Source organism: Narcine bancroftii, chromosome 6 (assembly GCF_036971445.1).
Source record: "Narcine bancroftii isolate sNarBan1 chromosome 6, sNarBan1.hap1, whole genome shotgun sequence".
In the NCBI taxonomy this organism is placed as follows: Eukaryota; Metazoa; Chordata; class Chondrichthyes; order Torpediniformes; family Narcinidae; genus Narcine; species Narcine bancroftii.
The window spans coordinates 78891121-78896620 of NC_091474.1; positions in this window are offsets into that span (position 1 = coordinate 78891121).

A 5500-nucleotide genomic window follows, 5' to 3' on the forward strand; every position below is an offset into this window, starting at 1 on the left:
ATTCAGTCTATCGAATCACCATATTCTGACACATAGACCTATGCGACTGATCCCAGCTGTCAATCACAGGGGCAGGAGTTGGTGACCTGAGGACATTCCAACCACCGCAGCATTTATAAAGCTAATATGTGGCTTCGGAAAAGCAACACCGAGGAGAACAGGATCAGTACAGCAAGGCCAAGAAGTTCCTCAGAACTGCAGCGGCAAACTTATCATAATGGCCTCGTAAAACCCACTTACGCATGTAAGTGGAGTCTCTCCTGCATTTCCAGTGAGCGGGCTCTGAGAAAATTCCAAGCCTTTCTTCTAATTGCATCAGTGAATAATGCTGGGTGATGGCCCTGCAAGGCAGTGAAGTTCCCCCAGTGTTCCTCCAAGGAGCTGATTCCAGACATGCAAACTTAGAGCGGGAAGATGATTATCTTGCGCATCACTTCTGAATGTTCCCAGATGAAACCACCTGCGAGCAATTAGAGAATGGAAAGTCTGAGCAAGTTCCCCCTTTCATAGCCAAGATACACAATGGTACCCAAGTGGGTAAGACCAAATTACCCAAATTCAAATATTCCTTTATTTGGATGGAACTGTCAAACAAAATAAAATGACTGGTGTTTAATTGAACAGCAAGCAAGGGCACATGTTAAAACCCAGCTGGGGGTGAAATAGCATTGTACTGCCTCATTAAGTTTGTGTGTTTACCTTGAAAGTATGGATGGAAAGTATGGATTCTGTTAAGGGATGGAATTTTATACTGCCCACACCTAATTATATTCCATATGTCTTGGCAAAAAATATGATGGACCCTTTCCCATCCATGATGTAAAAGTAATGTTGTCATAGGTACAAATCTCCTTTATCCTAATCTGAATTTACCATTCTACAAAGGCTATCAATTCAAAAAAAACAATTAATGCCAAGATAAAATGCACGGAGCAGTGCCTGTGTAACTGTGAAGAGAACATTTATAAACTGTACACTTAAATTGCCTAATTGTGGTTTATGGCACGTGACAAGTTACACTGTGGTCTAATATAACCTTTCAGGGGCAAGACAGCTGTTGAAAGTAAACTTTATTGAACAGGATAAAACGATTCACATAATACTTTGGCAAACTATGATCTAGTATTAATTAAGCATTTACAATGTTTAATTAATAGTCGATCTTATTTTAATGTTCATTTAAGTTCACAGCTGGTCTAGAGCACACTTATTACTGTAATAAATCCTGGTTGTCCCATCCGTTTTTTACACCAAGTGGCAATAACATTGTGTTACTAACCTCTCTATATTCTGCTCTTGTTGTATGAAATGCTCAATGCACGATGTTCGATTAGCATATAAAATGCATCGCTTTCAGTCAAATTAAGGGAAAGAAACAAGGGCCATTTTTATTTCACCACTGCTTTTCAAAGCTGTTGCAGGGCCAGCCCCGTAAAATAAAATGCATTTCAGGTTTCAAGAGAAATTGTGATCATTAGTGCGCATATATTTGGACCGTGAGTCCTTTCGGATGTTCAAAGTTAAGTCCGCAATGTGGTGAAAACACTATTGTACATATTTGTCATATGTACATGACACGACCTTTCCTGCTCTCACTGGCCGGCTCGTGACTCCTCCCCCTTTCTTCCCCCTAAACGCTATCATGCCACAAGCCTGTTCCCAGTTGGAGTCCGGGTCAGGGTGAGCGACCAACACAGCGATGCCATCCATCTCTTGCAAATAAAAGCCTTCAGTCTCGGCAACTTCAGACTTAGTGCAATTGATTGAGCATCAGGCGGTAAATACCGTCAATGTGCAATTGAGTGGAGGGATCACCGTCTGTTTCTGGTTTTCTAAATCCGTGCTGACTTTAATGAACTCTGCATTCTTATCCAAATGATTTGCTATTATATTTGTAATTATTAACTTGATTTTTTCCCACCTACCCCTCCCCCCCCCCCCCCCCCCCCCCCCACATCCCTCATTACCTGTGTTTGGTCAACATGACTAAAATTCCTGGTATTCTCTCTCCCTCCTTTTTTTGAAATGATATATTTAAGTTGATTATCATCCGAATGCACAAGTACAACCTGATGTTACATGAGCAACCCTCTAATCCATGTGAACTGTACCAGAGTTTGGAAAATGGCCTTTGCAACCATATTTTCCAAATGCCTGGTGCAGATTCTATCAGGTCCTGGGGATTTATTAATTGTCAAGCCCATCAATTTCACCAATACTATTCACACATATAATACTGCTCGTCCACAGGAAGAAGAATCTCAGGGTTGTATGTGATGCCATGCATGCACTCTGACAAATAAATTTAAAATCTGAATCAAATTAATGCTGATTAATCTCAGTTCCTCTTTCTCAATGGATCCCAGGGTCCCTAATATTTCTGAGAGTTTATTTGTGCCTTCCCGTGTGAAGACAAAACTAAAATGCCATTTACTCAGTCCTCCCCATAAATTCTCCTCTCTTAAAATGTTAGAATGAGATTTGTCTTCATCAATCAGTTGCCCATTTCCAATCAGTTTTTATGTTCCCTCCAAGCTAATTCCCACAAAACTACACCAGGCAATGTTGCAGCATCCTGAGGAGGTAAAGATATATTACTGACGTTTCAGGCCTAGCCCTTCTTGAAGGAATAAGCAAAGGATAAGAAGGCATCAGAATAAAGTCTGAAGAATGGCGAGGGGAGGAGTCCAGACCAACAAATGGGATATGATGAGGTGAGGTGAGAATTGATTTTGGCTCAAAATAGGAGATAGAGGGAAAAGGAAAGAGAGGGACAGAGCTGGGGGAAAGGTGACAGGTGAAAAAGAAAGAGGGGGGGAGGAAATGTTTAAACAGAAAATGGAGAAGTCAATATTAATGCCATTGGAGGGTTCCCAGACAGAGGATGAGGTGCTGTTCCTCCATTTGTGGGTGGTTTCAGTCAGGAGATCATGGACAGACATGTCAGCAAGGGAATGGGATGTGGAATTGAAATGGGTGGCCACTGGCTAATGTGGCAGACGGAGCCGAGGTGCTCACCCAGGTGATCTCCCCATCTGCGCCCAGTCACTCCAATGTAGAGGAGACCACAATGGGAGCCCCAGATTCTCATACTTTATTTTGCTCCTCTGAATTAATCCCTTAGTCCTCCATTGCTTAGTGTAAAACCAATCCCAGGATGCAGGTCTGCTGCATTTTGGGGCAATCCTATGTGGAACCTCACCTTGCAATGGAATGACATCTATATGCTTTAATACAATCATAGTGTTTCACTCCGGGCTTCTTGTCCCCACTGAAAATTCACTGTGGGAAAATGCCACCTCTCTGTTACAGGGATGGTGGGCTTGAATCACAAGAAGAGGCTGGATAGACTGGGGCTTTTCTACTGAGAGAAAAGGCTGAAGAAGGATTTTTTTTTAGATGTTTGTAAAATCATGAGGGACATGATTTGTTCAAGGTAGTGGAATCTAAAACAAGAGGGCATCAATTTGAGGTGAGTGGGGCCACCATTTTTTCTCACAAAGGGTAGTGCCAGATGGAATGAGGAAATGGTAGGGGAGGGTACAGTTATGATGGTTAAAAGACAGATGGTCATGGATAGGATACTGGGTGAATGCGTGTAAATAAACATAAGAAATAGGAGCAGGAGTAGGCCATCTGGCCCATTGAGCCTGTAAAAATCTATCCAACCTTCTCTTAAATATATTTACAGAGGTCACCTCCATTTCTTCAATGGGCAGCAAATTCCATAGAATCAGCACTTCTGGGAACCTCCGTCCTAAATCTACTACCTTAAATCTTGAGGCTATGCCCTCTAGTTCTGGTCTCCCCCACCAATGGAAACAAGTTACCTACCTCTGTCTTACTATGCCTTTTCATAATTGTATATGTTTCTATAAGATAGTCTCTCATTCTTCTAAATTCCAACAAGCACAGTCCCAGATAATTCAATCTCTTTTCATAGCGAACACCCTCATCTCTGGAACATGGTTAACTTCCTCCGGACCACCTCCAAAGCCAGTACATCCTTCCTCAAGTGGGACTGGCTCAGGCCAGCATGGTCAGGATGGGCCACTCGACTGGTTTCTAGGCTGCAGAACTCTGATTCTGTACCACTCTCTAAATTACACACAGCGTCTACTCCATTGAAGACATCTGTACAAGGTGCCATTTCAAGAAGGCAGCCAACATCCTAAAAGATCTTTGACACAACCGCTTATCCCTGCTGCCTTTGGGTAAAGGGTACAGAAGCCTGAAGAACAACACTTGCAGGTTCAAGAATAGTTTATTTCCATCAGCTATCAGGCTCTTGGACATCTCCTTGTTACCGTAATCATGGACTGCTCCAACATCTCAAGAGAGATGTCACCACTGTTGTAACGCCACATTTTTCTTACACTATTGAAACAGTGAATATTTATCATTTATCTACCTTTTGCACTTTATCAATTTAAATTAATGTAGACTATTGCAAATTTTTCTTATCATGTACCTATTTGAGTGGAGCAAAAATTTCAGTGCATTTGTACATTGTACAATGTACAGTAAAATCCCTGTAAGCGGCAGTTGTCAGGATTAGTCGATGCTGGATAAGTGAATTTTCTGGTTGCTTAAGATAGCGTGTTGCATGATTGGTGAACTAACGGCAAGATGCGCCAGTTTAAATGTGCGTATTTTTTTACCCATTTATTTTCCACGATTTTTTTTTGCTGGTTGCTTGAGACTGCAGCTTATTTGAATAACAGGGATTTACTCTATATGATTAGGACTTTATTTTCTGGAGCATAGGAGAATGGGGGCAGGGGGGAGATTTGATTGAAGTATTTAAAATTATGAGAGGGATGAACAGAGTAACTGTAGGTAGGCTTTTTACGCTGAGGGTGGGTGAGAATCAAACTAGAGGAAACGAGCTAAGAGTGAAATTGGAAATGTTTAGGGGGAACATGAGGGCTAACTTCTTCACACAAATAAAATTGGGAGAGTGGAATAAGCTTCCAGCTGAAGTGATGAATGCAGGCTCAATTTAAGAGAAATTTGGATAGGTACAAGGAGGGGCTATGGACTGGGTGCGGGTCAGTGGGACCAGGCAAAAAAAATTGTTCAGCACAGACTAGAAGGGCCAAAGATGCCTGGTTCTGTGCTGTAATGTTCTATGACAATAAACTCATTATCATTTGACTATCAGCCCTCGGACTTGCATGGACTGCAAGCTAGGCCCAAGAGGTCACATGATGTGATGGGATGCCAGCTGCCGATGACACACAATGTCTTTGTGATCACAGGTTGCCTGTTCTGGAGATGCCAGATTACCCCTAATTCTGGCTCTACTTAACGGAGCACCAATGTCACTCAATATCATGAAAGCACAAAGAAGCAGCCCTGTCTCCAACAGAATTCTGCAATACATCCATGTTCACAATTACTTGCAGTAGGTGAGGATAAGATCAAACGGGATAATCCTTCTCATTTTATCAGGCCTGTATAATAAATAAATCTCACAGCTGCTTGCAGATAAGCTATG